The sequence below is a fragment of the Stegostoma tigrinum genome, chromosome 23 (genome assembly GCF_030684315.1).
Source record: "Stegostoma tigrinum isolate sSteTig4 chromosome 23, sSteTig4.hap1, whole genome shotgun sequence".
Lineage (NCBI taxonomy): Eukaryota > Metazoa > Chordata > Chondrichthyes > Orectolobiformes > Stegostomatidae > Stegostoma > Stegostoma tigrinum.
This window is the reverse complement of record NC_081376.1, coordinates 29,088,603-29,104,579: the sequence shown is the minus strand read 5'-3', so window position 1 is coordinate 29,104,579 and position 15,977 is coordinate 29,088,603.

The following is a 15,977-nucleotide window of genomic DNA, read 5'->3' as shown; positions in this document are numbered from 1 at the left end:
TTCTCTGGAATATATTTCAATACAGAAGGAGACTTCATACGTAATGTATGTCTTGCATGGTTGCAGGACAAATTGTGTTGGTTAAGTCCTGCTGCTTTAGTGGACTAACCTTCTGTCTGGGGGTGAGGAGGAAGAGTTTAGAGTTCTCTGAAGGAGAAGTATTGGAAAGGTGCTAAATGGTTTCAGGCCAAACCGAACAGTGAAATAAATACAGATTATTGGAAATAAAGTAGCCAGACAGAATACAGGAATTCAGATGTGAGAAGCAACTGTAACATGTGACCTGTTGAGACATTAAGAACAGTGAAACAAATTGGTTTGACAGGCCAAGAGCACATTGTGTAGCGACAGTAGTGATTTCCAGAAACACAAATGAGCTCAGAGTAGGAAATCAGTAGTGAATGGCAAATAAGATTTGGGTGAAAGGTACAGAGGTTTTTTTTTTAAACACCTTTGGACTCTCTGGAAGTAAAACATTTTCTACACCTCTATTAACACCCTTTTGTAGTTTTAAAAGAAATTATTTGGTCTATCCTCAACCTTTCAATTTTGCAGAGGAAAGAGCCTGTAAAGTTTTTCCTAAAAGCTATAACTTACGAAAATGCAGCAGATAAGAAATATTCAGAGCTGAATTTTTCCAGCCCAAAAAGGGCAAGGACAACAAAGTTGGGAAAATGTAGCTAGAATTTCAGAAAAATTAGATTCTCAATGTTAAGAAACAAAAGTTGGACTTTCCATCCAAGATTCCGATGCTATATGTGTATCTTGTTAGTAAGCCTTGATGAGTTATTTCCATACATGTGCTTCTCATGATTAGCTAATCTCACATTGCTATGTGGATTATTGTTACCAGTTTCCAAATTTAAAATCAGCAGCAGTTACTTGATGGTTGCAGCTCACTGGAATTCTCCCTGGTCCCCATGTTGACTATCATTTTCTAACATTGTGGGACAAACTCTATGGGCAGCAACAGCTGCACCCTCTCTCCGCAAAAGTATCATTGGTAAAACACCAACCTCACCATATCTTGCCACATCTTGACTAACTCAGAAGGAACTTTAGCACCTAACAATTACAGATTACAATGTCACTGCCAGATTGTTTTGTGCACAGAACACACACCTGCCTCATACATCCATAAAGGGTGCATTGCAGGGCTCTGAGTTTGCTTTGTGCACACATGGATGTGCACAGCATCTCATCTTGTCATGCTTTTTGCATAGTGTCTTATCATTCAAAACTTACAGGTTCATAGTGTTTCTGTCTTGCCATTTAGTGCAAGCAGAAATCATAGCATCATTGATAATGGGAACTGCAGATGCTGGAGAATCTAAGATAATAAAGTGTGGAGCTGGATGAACACAGCAGGCCAAGCAGCGTCTCAGGAGCACAAAAGCTGACGTTTCGGGCCTAGACCCTTCATCAGAGAGGGGGATGGGGTGAGGGTTCTGGAATAAATAGGGAGAGAGGGGGAAGCGGACCGAAGGTGGAGAGAAAAGAAGATAGGTGGAGAGGAGAAGATAGGTGGGAAGGTAGGGAGGGGATAGGTCAGTCCAGGGAAGACTGACAGGTCAAGGAGGTGGGATAAGGTTAGTAGGTAGGAGATGGAGGTGCGGCTTGTGGTGGGAGGAAGGGATGGGTGAGAGGAAGAACCGGTTAGGGAGGCAGAGACAGGCTGGACTGGTTTTGGGATGCAGTGGGGGGAGGGGAAGAGCTGGGCTGGTTGTGTGGTGCAGTGGGGGAGGGGACGAACTGGGCTGGTTTTGGGACGCGGTGGGGGAAGGGGAGATTTTGAAGCTGTTGAAGTCCACATTGATACCATTGGGCTGCAGGGTTCCCAAGCGGAATATGAGTTGCTGTTCCTGCAACCTTCGGGTGGCATCATTGTGGCACTGGAGGAGGCCCATGATGGACATGTCATCTAAAGAATGGGAGGAGGAGCTACCTAGAATACACCTCCTCCCACCCACCCTCCTGCAAAAATTCCATCCCGTATTCCCAATTCCTCCGCCTGCGCTGCATCTGCTCCCACGATGAGGCTTTCCACTCCCGCACATCCCAGATGTCCAAGTTCTTCAAGGGCCGCAACTTTCCCCCCACAGTGCTCGAGAACGCCCTTGACCGTGTCTCCTGCATTTCCCGCAACAGATCCCTCACACCCCGCCCGCGCCACAACCGCCCAAAGAGGATCCCCCTCATTCTCACACACCACCCCAGAAACCTCCGGATATAACGCATCATCCTCCGACACTTCTGCCATCTACAATCTGACCCCACCATCCAAGACACTTTTCCATCCCCACCCTTGTCTGCTTTCCAGAGAGACCACTCTCTCCATGACTCCCTTGTTCACTCCACACTGCCCTCCAACCCCACCACACCCGGCACTTTCCCCTGCAACCGCAGGAAGTGCTACACTTGTCCCCACACCTCCTCCCTCACCCCTATCCCAGGCCCCAAGATGACTTTACATATTAAGCAGAGGTTCACCTGCACATCTGCCAATGTGGTATACTGTATCCATTGTACCCGGTGTGGCTTTCTCTACATTGGGGAAACCAAGCGGAGGCTTGGGGACCGCTTTGCAGAACATCTCCGCTCGGTTCGCAACAAACAACTGCACCTCCCAGTTGCAAACCATTTCAACTCCCCCCTCCCATTCTTTAGATGACATGTCCATCATGGGCCTCCTGCAGTGCCACAATGATGCCACCCAAAGGTTGCAGGAACAGCAACTCATATTCTGCTTGGGAACCCTGCAGCCCAATGGTATCAATGTGGACTTCACCAGCTTCAAAATTTCCCCTTCCCCCACCTCATCCCAAAACCAGCCCAGTTCGTCCCTTCCCCCCACCACCACACAACCAGCCCAGCTCTTCCCCTCCCCGCACTGCATCCCAAAACCTGCCCAACCTGTCTCTGCCTCCCTAACCTATTCTTCCTCTCACCCATCCCTTCCTCCCAACCTAAGCCGCACCTCCATTTCCTACCTACTAACCTCATCCCACCTCCTTGACCTGTCCGTCTTCCCTGGACTGACCTATCCCCTCCCTACCTCCCCACCTATACTCTACTCTCCACCTATCTTCTTTTCTCTCCATCTTCGGTCCACCTCCTCCTATCTCCTATTTATTCCAGAACCCTCACCCCATCCCCCTCTCTGACGAAGGGTCTAGGCCCGAAATGTCAGCTTTTGTGCTCCTGAGATGCTGCTTGACTTGCTGTGTTCATCCAGCTTCACACTTTATTATCTTAGATTCTCCAGCATCTGCAGTTCCCATTATCACTGATACAGGTTTTGTACCTCAACTACCTTCCCAGACAGTGCATTTACCCACTGGGTAAAAAGGCTTTTCCTCAAATCACCTCTAAATCTCCTTGATATGCAGGGGACCTAACAGTACACTCATGACAGTGTGTGTTACATAATCTTTTCTGTGCAGAAATGTGCTCTTGTGCAACTGGAGCAACCAAACAGGGATGTAATAGATGTTGAAGAATCAGAAAGCAGCCACTGTCTCCCAAGGATGAAGATGAGAACACTGAGAGGGACTTTTCAAGAATGACAACAGTGTTCTGATGGGCATTACAAAAATAGTCGTAGCCCTTTAGACAGGGTTGTAACATTGCATGGCACAAAGGAATGGTAGCTAATTGAGCTACAAACCCTCTCCTGCAAAGTGGAGAATGTGGGCAGTGATACCAATATAAACTAAGCAAGCACTCTACCGTTTGTACTAATTCCTCCACATAGAATTTGTTTACAGTAGAGTTGCAGATAGGCAGGATGGTTAAGAAGGCATTTGATATGCTTTCCCTTATTGGTCAGTGCATTGCATAAAGGAGTTGAGAGGTCATGTTGTGGCTGTACAGGACATTGGTTAGGCCAATTTTGGAAAACTATGTTCAGTCTGGTCTCCTTGCTTTGGAAGCCTGTTGAGAAACTTGAAAGGGTTCAGAAAAGATTTATGAAGATGTTGCCAGGATTGGAGGTTTTGAGCTACGGGGTGAGGCTGAATAGACTGGATTATTTTCCCTAGAGCATCAGAACCTGAGGGGTGACTTTACAGAAGTTAATAGGACCATGAAGGTGAATAGCCAAGGTCTTTTTCCCAGGATGGGGCATTACAAAACTAGAGGGTATACATTTAAGGTGCGAGGGGAAAGATTTTAAAGGGACCTAAGGGGCAACTTTTTCTTGCAGAGGTTGGGGCATGTATGGAATGAGCTGCCAGAAGAAGTAGTGGAGGCTGGTACAAATACAACATTTACAAAGCATCTGGATTGATACATGAATTGGAAGGGTTTAGAGGGATATGGGCCAAATGCTAGCAAAAGGGACTACATTAGTTTAGGATATCTAGTTGCTGTGGATATGTTGGACTGAATGGCCTGTTTCCATGCTGTACAGCTCTATGATGTAGTGTTAAAGGGAACTCATGCAGCACAGCACAGCAAAGATTTCTTGGTTGCCAGTACTGAGAGGTCTCAGCATGAGTGATCATGATCCTCTTCAGTTATGTCAAGGATTTTGACCTTACAAGGGGTAAGGAGACAAGTGTTGGCCATTCTGTTATCCATCCTGACACTTTTATAGGCCGTTTGTTCCTGCATTCAGACAAAGGAAGGAATTGAATGACATGAAAATACCTGGATGAGCTGTTAGTAATGATGCTGGAACAGGAATGGCGGTGAGGCATCCTGGCTGACTGAGGTCAAGAAGGATTAGTAGTTCGTGGAGATGGCATGGGTGAGAGCCATTGAAGAAAGATGCTGCACGCAATAGTAAGATTGGTAGACCGTGAACCTTGGTGGGAGGGTTGAGTGTCAGAGTTAGAATGAGTCTGAGGTAGTAAAGAGAGGATGATGGTACTTAGCTTTGCAGGACACAGAATGTTGTGATATTAATGCATGTTACTCCAGACAGTAGGGACTTGGGTTGCTACTTCAGACCAGGTTGGTCTGGTACTGTAGTGTCCTTTGTCGGTCCTGGGGAAAGAGGATAGCCCTTCTTTCTACTTACACCTATCAACACCTCCAGGGCCTTGTTGATGAAACAGGGTGACAACTTTCCTCCCATTGCCTTGGAGTTTTGAACTGTAAGCAATCCACAAAAGGCATTTCATGGTTTGCAGCATTTTAAGTGGTATGCAGATTGGGTTTAAAAATGACTTCCATGACATGAATGCTGGAAGATCCCTGCATTGGCAAGCACTCTGACCTCTTCTGCTTACAGACTGTGCAAGAATTGGGCTGTGGAGGCCTGATGCCTAATTAATGAAATCAGCAACAGGGAACTGGGTGAGAAAAATTGCTAGAGCTCACATACAACTGATCCTGATTGAAAAACCAATCAAAAATCTGTCATTGGGCAAAACATACCCATAGAGCTCAGGTCTTGAGCAGCCTCCGCACTATGGCTTGAATAAGGCCATGATGAAGATACAACAGCCAACAAATTCCAGTAAATAAGATATAAAAGAATTGCAACAGTCCCTTGGGGAATCTGGTCAGAAATCATTTTGGTGAGTTTCACAAAAGGTTCCCTCAGTGAACGCTGGCAAGTTTCCTCCTGTTACCTTACGAAACTCACTGCATTAACTAAGCACCGTGCTCCAATGCCACCCCACTTCTTGTATTCTCCCATCTACTGACCACTTCTGGGATCTCTACACAGGATTACTGTTACCACCGCTATCATTAAAACCCGGCCAATTTCTGGCAGCTGGAACTGCCCTGCTCAATTCATATTACATTCCCCACACCGAGATTGAGTAGATTGGGCACATACTCACTGGACTTTGGAAGAATAAAAACCGAAAGAACTGTGGATGCTGTAAATCAGGAACAAAAGCAAAGTTGCTGGAAAAGCTCAGCAGGTTTGTCAGCATCTGTGAAGTGAAAAAACAGAGTTAACGTTTCGGGTCTAGTGACCCTTCCAGAGAACGTTCTTTGAAAGAATAATGGGCAATCTCAATGAAACATAAAAGACTTAGAGAGCTCACAGGATAGATGTGGAAAGGTTGTTTCCATCTTTTGGGAGAGTGCCAGACCAAAGTAAGGAGTCATGCAAATAGGACAGAGATGAGGAAGAATTTCTTCATAAAAAGGTAGGCAATCTGTGAAATTCTTTACTACACAGGATAAACAAGAGTGGGTGATTAAAAATATTCAAGGCTGAGATAGCCAGATTTTTAATCATCACTCTGAAATTGATACTTTGCCAAAATATGGGAAGATTCAGCCTATCAGGTCACTTTTTATTTGTGTGGGAACCTTTACTAAGGGCTAACTTGGAATGTAAAGATATTTATAAAAATGGAGCAAACTTGTCTCAGAGCTATGTTTCAGTGGTCTAAGGGCCTCTGAGGATATATACTAACTTGTTCCAGACTGCTGATAAAGGACAGGGTGGAACTCTTCACACACATTAATCCTTACCTCTGTTAGTAATAGCTCATTTCTGGTCATCAGTACATCCCAAGCACAGAGGCTCTCTTGGTTTTTGTTTCTTCTATGAAGTTCACTATCAATCAAAGAAGTCTTGCCTTCTGTTGAATGTTTTGCATGTGGATGGAGGAAGTTGTCTTTGTAGGTCAGTCAGAGAGAAATTAATTAAATTACACAATGCCAATTATGTATCATTTAATTTATAGAATAGAATCCCTGCAAATAGAATCCCTGCAGTGAGGAAACAGGCCCTTCAGCCCAACAAGTCCACACCAGCCCTCAGAGCATGCCACTCAGACCCATCCCCCTATAACCCACCTAATCTACACATCTCTGAACACTATGGGCAATTTAGCATGGCCAATCCATCTAACCTACACATCTTTGGACTGTTGGATGGAACAGGAGCACCTGGTGGAAACCCACACAGACACAGAGAGAAATTGCAAATTCCACACTGACAGTCACCCGAGAGTGGAATCGAACCCAGGTCCCTGGTGCTGTACCACTGTGCTGTGCACTATTTGCAAATAGTCTGAGATTGAGAAAGATGAAAGAGAGATTTTCAATGATATCAGCATATCTGTTGCCATTTCTAACTCTGGTTCAGCCAAATTCATCAGATAGATGATGACCATGTACCCAAAGATCACTGTTCAGTGAAATGACCATTTGTCCTCAGCTTCTTGGGTGTCCATTCCTCTGCTGCTAGTAAGTCTGCATGCAAGATATACGGATAGAAGACATTGAGCTTGACAATAGAGAAGTAGTCTCTGACAATTGAGCTCTCCGGGAGGACACCAGAAGAGGCAAACTGAAATGAAAATGTCAGTTGGCCAAGAACAGGGCCCATGGGAAACAGCTCAGCAAATTGTAGCCCATCGTTTTCCTCTGCAGTAGAAGTGTTGGAGGCTGCTGTGCTGGAATGGGGCCCCTGAATCATACCAGGCAATGTTTCAAAAGGGTAATATGGGACTCAAAACAGGCACCCCGTTTCTGTCTCCACAGGTGTTGTCAGATCTGCACTGTTTCTCCTGCACTTTCTGCTTTTAAAACTTAACCTTTACGTCCCTTGACATCCTGGACGCTCTGGTCTTTGTCCCACCCATATATTTACAGAAAAATATTTGTCCTATACTCTCACTCTTGCCTCCTTAAATGCTTCCCACTGTGCTGACACAGTCTTAGCTGCAGTAGTGCTCCTAGTTGCGCGACCTGCCCAGGCTCATTTCTAAAATTTAGGTCCAGAACTGTCTTCTCCCTTGTTGGGCTTTCTACATACTGGTTAAAAAAGTTCTCCTGTGTACATTTTAAGATTTTTGCTCCCTTCTACCTTGCACATTTAAGCTATCACAGTTAAACATTTGCGTAGCTAAAATCCCCTACTATTATTGTCTTATTATTCTTACACTTCCCTGAAATTTGATTACATATTTGATCCTGTGACTGCCCCTGACTGTTTGCAAGCCCTTGGTACACACCCAACAGTGTGTTTGCCCCTTTCATACTTCTCCCCATATGGCCCCATTTGATGATTCTTCTAAGACATCATCCCTCCCCACTACTATCATCGATTTCCTGATTAATATTACGATCTTCACTCTTCTTTTTGAAATCCCATATCATTTTCTTTTCTGTATTTTTGATGGTGGGCTAAAATCAAGAGAGGGCTGTTTTAAATCTAAACCTTGTAGAGGCAATTGCCACCCTTTCAAAAAACAAGTTACTGGAACTCAGTATGTGGTGTTTATCATGCTGCACTGTTCAAGCAGTGGGGCAACTTTCAGCAGACAGCCTGAATGTTTTGGCAGAATGCAGAGTGAGATTTGGCTGGCCACAAGTAACTGGTCTGTGCAATTGTGACTAATTTGGATGCCAAAGGTCATCAGCCTGATGATAACTTTCAGATTAGCTCCCGGGCAGTTGAAATGCTTGTATGTTTAAATGATAAAGAACCCTTGGACTGCATTAAGAGTAGGTGTGTGTGTGTGTGTGTCTGTGTGTTTGTGTGTGTCTGCTGTAATTTGAAGAGGGTTGGCTATTTTCTCCCATGAGTTGCTGTAAGATGTCGGTGCTTACAGTTACCATAGGAAGTACCTAAGAAACTTTTTAATTAGTACACCAATTACTTTGTGCCTCCTGTGAAAGAGTGAAGCAACCTGGAGAAAAGTGATTGAAGAACAGAAAATCCTGGCAGCAAAAAGAATCATCTCAACAAACCCTGTGGACTGCAGCCATTAAGTTATGTTTCCCACCCAAAATAATCAGTAATATTTTGTCTGTGTCTGTCTGTAATATTTTTTATTCATTCATGTGACATGCGAACAACCGACTGGCCAGCAATTCTTGCCCGTCCCTAGTTGCCCTTGAGAAGATGGTGGTGAGCTATTTTCTTGAACCATTACATTCCTCCTGCTGTAGTTTGACCCACAATACTATTAGGGAGGGAATTCCAGGATTTTGACCCAGCGGCAGTGAAGGAACGGTGATATATTTCCAAGTCAGTATGGTAAGCGGCTTGTAGGAGAACCTGGAGGTGGTGGTGTTCCTATGTATCTGCTCCCCTTGTCTTATTAAATGGAAGTGGTCATGGGTATAAAAGGTGCTGTCTGATGAACTTCGGTGAATTTTGAAATTGCTTCTTGTAGAAAGAACACACTGCTGCTACTCAGCATCGGTCTTGGATGGAGTGAATCTTTGTGGATGTGGTGCTAATCAAGTGGGCTGCTTTGTCCTGGATGGTGTCAAGCTTCTTGAGTTTTGTTTGATTTGCACTCATCTAGACAAATGGGGAGTATTCCCTCTCATTCCTGTCTTGTACCTGGTAGACAGTGAACAGGCTTAGGGCTGTCAGGAATGAGTTACTTGCCTCAGTATTCTTAGCCACGGACTTACTCTTATAGCCACTATCTTTATATAGTGAGTCCAGTTGAATTTCTGATCAATGCTAATCCCCAGAATGTTGATAGTGGGGGATTCAGCGGTGGTAACACCATTGGATGTCGAGGGTTGGTGGTTGGATTGTCTCTAATTGGAGATAGTCATTGACTGGCATTTGTGTAGTGTGAATGTTACTTGCCAATTGTTAGCCCAAGCCTGGGTATCTTCCAGATCTTGTTGCATTTGAACATGGACTGCTTCAGCATCTGAGGAGTCACAGATGGTGCTAAGTAGATATAGCAGGAGATGCAAAGAACAAATGAAGAAAGTCCAAAAATGGCATCACAGAAGAAACAATAAGATTGTCAGAGATTTGAACACTAGATATTCATGTACATCCATGGGAGTTGTCAGTGATTTTGGCCTTTATTAGGTGACAGAGAGATTTTGAGAGAAATCAGACTGCTGAGCGATGGAGACCAGGTAGGAAAAAACATGAAGAGACTACACAGGAGTATCCAGAACAACTGCAAGATATATAAGGCTCCTGGACATGGTTCCAAACATCACAGACTTCTTATCCTATGAAAGGAAGCCATTTGACCCATCACGTCTGCACCGGCAAACAGTAAATTTGGAATCCAATGATATAAGTCATGTTAGGGGACTTTAACAAGACATTAGTAGTAACAGAAGAACCATTAGTTGAAGTCACTGTTACAGTCCCAGCCAATGGTCACAGATATTCTGTTGCCATCCAGGTAGATGTACTGCATTGACTGAAAATAGGCTGACAAGGAGGGCAAGAACAAGCAGTTGTGATACATGTAGGAGTCAATGATTTTGGTAAATAAAGTTCCTGCAAGATGAACGTATAGATGATTAGGAAATAATCTTCCGATCATTACTTCCCAAATGGTAATATCAAGATTATTTAACAGCCACCTGCTTGGGAAGAACAAGAAGATTATTGATGAAAGGTATGTCTGGTAGAGTACTTTTGTACATATGAGCTAACGCACTGCCAAAGAATTAAAATAAGTAAGCAACTATTCAAAGCAGAAAGGAGAGGTACTGGGGAAATTAATCTAACTGGGAACAGCTAATAACGAAGGGAGAAATAGTTGACAATATTCATGCAAAAAATAATTTTATAAAGGAGAATTAAGGTAGGATAAGTCATTACAAGGGAAAAATACCAAAGTCAAGATAGCAGTTAGCTTGAACAAAAAGCAGCAGAATTATCTATATTTTTATAAAAGGTGACAAGATGTTACAACTGTACATGTCTTGTGTAGGGTATGGGAAATACACTTGTGGAACTGAAAGCGATAATTTCACATAAAGATTTACACTTAATACATTCTTAGAAACAAAGCTACAGAATGCAAGAATGAAAATAAACCTGCAAACAATCACTTTATGTTGAGTCTTCAGTGTAGAATATTGTCCCAAAGGGCCAAAATTTTGACACTGAGCTACCTACCTATGACAACCTAAGGATGGGTGACCGAAAGCTTAACCAAAGAAATATGTCTTAAGGTAAGTCTTTAACCAGGAGAGAAAGGCAGAGAAGTTTATGGAATTCAATCATACGTTTAAAAGTGGAAGAAAAGTAGGAATAGGAGACAACATTGGCGAAAAGGAAAATTCCTGCCGTAAACAGAAGTGATGTGGACAAAAAAGAGATATGAATGGACTCAATACTGGTTGCATTCAAACCGGAAGTGGACTTTTTACATCAGTAGTGATTTATTATAAGACCCAAACTTGTGGAAACAAAATGGAGAAGCCATTCAAGAGTGCTTGGTCGTAAGTCTTTTCTCCATTTTTCTCCCAGGCAGGTCTTGTTAAGGCCTGTAATTTAGGTATATTGGTACTTCCCAGTTCTCCACTCTGGGCTGTGCTCCCCTTCCTGCCACATCTCAAATATGACACGCTGGGGTAATCAGCCAAAACTGGTTCTACCACTAGTTTTTAGCAGGAGTTTGCTATGCTATTAAATGTAGGCGAAAGATAGAAGCGCACCTTTTCTACAGATATGAGAGGTTAATGTCACAGTTTTGATGGGCTACACAGAGTTGAATATTCTCACAATCAACCCCTGCCATTATTTCTAAGTGTAAAGGAAAGATAGTTCTTTGATGACTAGAGAGACTCTATTTGACCAGACTAGATATTCACAGATTGAACTCTAGATCCTGGCTGGATATATTAGATTGAAAACATTATTTTATGGAAGTGAGATTTTCCTCAGTAGGTACTTACATTTATTATCGCTAATATGTCTCATCGATTTTTTTTGTCAGGCTGTTTTATCTTGCAAAAATATTCCTATTTCTGCATGTCTATTTTACACATTACATGTATAATAACTGCAGAATGACAAATAGTATATCCAGTTTAAAGTTTTGGAAGACCTAATCACTGAATGAAAATCCTCCCATGAAGAGACCAAAACATTACCAAAGTTGTTATACCTCTAATAAATGGCGTGTTTTCTAGAAGAATAATCTCATAGGAAGGAATAGTAAATTAGAGACTTACAGAGCCTATAGCGTACAAAGAAGCTTTCATATTTGGAATTGAGGTTTGAATCCAGCATATGATCTCTTCTCTCTGCTTCCAGCTATATTCCCGAACAAAATGAACTACTTTAAACTAATTTTGAGTCAGTATGGGCGCAGAACGTAAAGTGGGTAAACTAATAATCCTTCTGAACATTTTACATTGGTAGCTCCATGTTAAGTTGGGTAGGAGTTAAAAATTGGACAGAGCCAAAATATGCAGAAAAAACTGAAATAACCAGCTGAGCTTCCAGGAAGTCGCAGAGTTTTATACTTCTGAAGAAGATTTATTTCGTGTTTGAAACATTGGCTCCGTTTCCCTTTCCACACAATGCTGCCAGAGTTCCTGCTGAGTTTCTTCAGTTCTTTCTATTTTCATTTAGATTTCTAGCATCCACAGTATTTTGCATGTATTTGAAGTTTCACACTTCATTGTGTAGTTTTCTAAATTTTTGACAAATAATAAAAATTTAGGAATCATCCCTAAACATTAACACTAGGGGACAGCATTAGATAATTTTTCATAGCTTGCTGATCTTACTGTTCTTTTCAAATTTGCCTATTATTTCACATAAACTCTCATTTCATAGTGTAAGAACGTAGTTGCACTGTTTTATGTGAAGAAATTTATTTGTAATTGATTAACACAGGGCCTACTCAGGGACAACTGATATGTGAATTTCACAATCATTTATGTTCTTCTTGAGTTACATCTTGCAAAACCCCATTTAACTCTGCACTCCCAAGGTAAAAGACTGGAGAAGGCAAGTACCCTGCATTCATGCTGGCTCTGAGTCAGTGTAAATTGACAGCCAGGATTTTATATACAGCTGGTGACATAGTCCTTCCACAGTGCACTGTAAAGCTACCCTAGCTATCATGTGTAGGCTCTGGAGCTGGACTTAAACTACAACCTGGCGACTCACAGGTGTGTGTGCTACCACTGAATCACAGATGAAGAACTCAATACTCCATATCACATGGAGTTATTCATTTAGAACATTAACAATGCAATGCATAAATTATATCACATTATGCATGTGCGAATATCACACAAACAATGTTCCGAAAGAAAGCGATCCCTTTAAAATACAAGCGTTTAAAGAAAAACTGATCTCAAAACTCAGTTTTGTTAACACCTTATCATATTTACTCTGGTAAAATGAGAAACTGTGCATTATATTTTGTCTATGATGCTTTTTTATGCTATTTTCTCTTGACATTGTTCCCTTGCTGGTTCAGTTTCAAGTGTATGGACCAGTTATTCTACATTCTTGTACAGCAGGAACACCTGGGCTGTGTAGCAGTTATACATAAGGGCACTTGGGAAGTTCATCAGCAATCTGTTGGGATTCGAGGAGAAGGCTGTCAAACAAATACCATCATCCTTCTTGAAGCCAGTCCCACAATTATTCAAGCAAAACACTTGCAAAATTAATTTGGATGGACTGGGATGTCTTGCCCATGTGCTCAAAGATATATGGGTCAGGAATTGGCCTGGTGAGTCACATGGCAGTCACCGTGGGCAAAAATCCTGACCTTGACTAGATGCCGTCCTTGAACCGATGACTGCTGATAACATTTAGGTGTTAAGAAATTGGTCAGAAAGGTAGCTGACAGTGAATTCCTTTGCACAGACACACAGGCTGCAGACAGCAGTTGACTTAGTGTGACTGATGACCATTCACTAAGCTATTTAACCATCCATGAAAGAAAAACAGTCAATATCAGGATACCAGTTATCAAGATATCACCTGATAAATGTTTGTTTTAATCTGTGGTGGATCAATTAAGGCAGTGCTTTGTGAACCACATTTCAAGGCTCAAAAATTTCCTTAGGTTATTATGAGCAGTGGTGTTTGTTAGAGTAAAGTCGGTGGAGATCTATGAAGGTAGGAGAATGGGGGTCAACCATTGTGACCTTGGTGATCATGACTCCAAAGTTTAAACTCAGCACACACTTTGGATAGCCATGCATTGAGAATAAAGATATTAGCTAGGAGGTTAATATGGGAAAAAAAACAAATCTACGAGCTTGATTGTCAGCTTTTCTTTTGGGCATACATTTTTGATTTCACTTGTGCCTGTTAGAACGTTGAAGGAAAGTAAGTGTTTATCTTTAGGAGTGTGTCTTAGCGATATCAAAATTATTGATATCAAGGCTAGAGGCCTTCATGACAGAAAGGACAAGATTTTTACCTCAGGCTATTGATCTAGTAAGTTATTATAATGAATAAATTATTGAAAGTTTGCCTTTACTTATTATTTTCTCAGTTTAATGTGGGATATTATATTCTAAACTTTTGTGATTCTCTGTATTGAACCTGACCCATTACATAAACTGATGAAATATTTATTCTACCAGTTTCTCAAAATTCAATGATCATCAATGAATTTATAAAATGCTTTCAAGATAGTTTCTTAGAGCAGCAATTTTTGGAATTGAGCAGAGAGCTAGTTATATTAGACTTAGTATTGTGTATGCGGCAGGATTAATTAATGACCTTAGAATTAAGGCACCCTGAGGTGCAGTGACAACCATATGATTGAATTTTACATTAGTTTGAAAAGGAGAAGATTGGGCCTCAGACGAGTGTGTTAAACCTAAATAAAAACAACTCTGTAGGTATAAAAGCTGAGCTGTCTGAAGTGAATTGGCAGAGTAAGCTGGGGACAGATCGATTGAGACACAGTGGCAGGCATTTCAAGGGATATTTCAGAAGATTCATAAGTATATTCTACAATTAAGAAATATTGTAAACGGAGAATGCCCCATCCATGGTTAACTAAAGAAGTTAAGGAAAGTATCAAACTTAAGGTTAAAGCATGTAACTGTGCAAAGGCGAATGGCAAGTCAGAATAAGAGGAACAGTAAGAATGATTAAAAGGTTAATCAGTATGAAGAAGTTAGACTATGATAGTAAGCTGTCTAGGAATGCAAATACATATAGCAAGAGTTCCTGCAGAAATTAAGAAAAAGGAAAAGAGTAAGTAAATCTCATCTCTAGAGAGCGAGAATGGAGAGTTAAAGTAGATAATAAAGAAATGGTAGGCAAAATGAACAAGTATTTTGATTCTGCTTTTATTGTAGAGGCTATAATACGCATTCCTTTAATAGTTCTAAATCAGGAGGTGGGCAGAAGAGAAGAACAAAATCACACACAGAAGTTGTTGGAAAAGCTCAGCAGGTCTGGCAGGTTCTATGGCAAAAAGGTCAGAGTTAATGTTTCGGCAATTCTGTTTCTGTTCCTGATTTACAGTATCCACAGTTCTTTCAGTTTTCACTATCACAAGGAAATTGGTACCAGATGAATTGAGAGAGCTCTAGACTGACAAGTGTCCAGATCCTGATTGATATCATCTTATGGTCGACTGTTAATGAGTATCTAGGTGCATTGGTGCTAATTTTCCAAAATTCCTCCATTCATTAAAGATTCCATTGGGCTGGAAAATAGCAAATATAATTGCTCAATCAAAGGATGGAGGCAGATAATAGAAAACTGTAAGCCAGTTAGCCTGATCGGATATGGGATGGCATTAGAATTGATCATTTAAAAGATTATAGCTGAGCACTTTGGAAAACTCAATGTATCTAGGAAAAGTTGGTCTGGAATTTTTGAAGGGAAATAATGTTTACATAATTAACTGGCGTTCTTAGGAAGACTACCATATTAAGGATAAAATAGAATCTGTAGGTATGATGCACTTAAGTTTCCAGAAGGCACTTGATAATGGGCCACATCGAAAGTTGTTGCAGAAATTAAAATTTAAAAGTACAGGTGGTAACATATTAGCATGGATAGAAGATTGGCTGGCTGGCAAAAAACAGAATATGAATAAATGGATCTCTGTCTGATTGGCAGCTTGTGATAAAAGGCAGCTTCTTATAGTTTATATCAATGCTCTCGTTGAGGGGAATGAAGATGTGGCAAATAACTTTGCAAATGACACTAAGATAGGCAGCAAAATACGTTGCAAAGAAGATATAAGCAAGTTTTAGACAGGTGCAGGATAGGCTGGATGAATGGGCAGAAATCTGGCAGATGGAGTACAATGAGGAAAAATGTAAGGTTTCTCAAT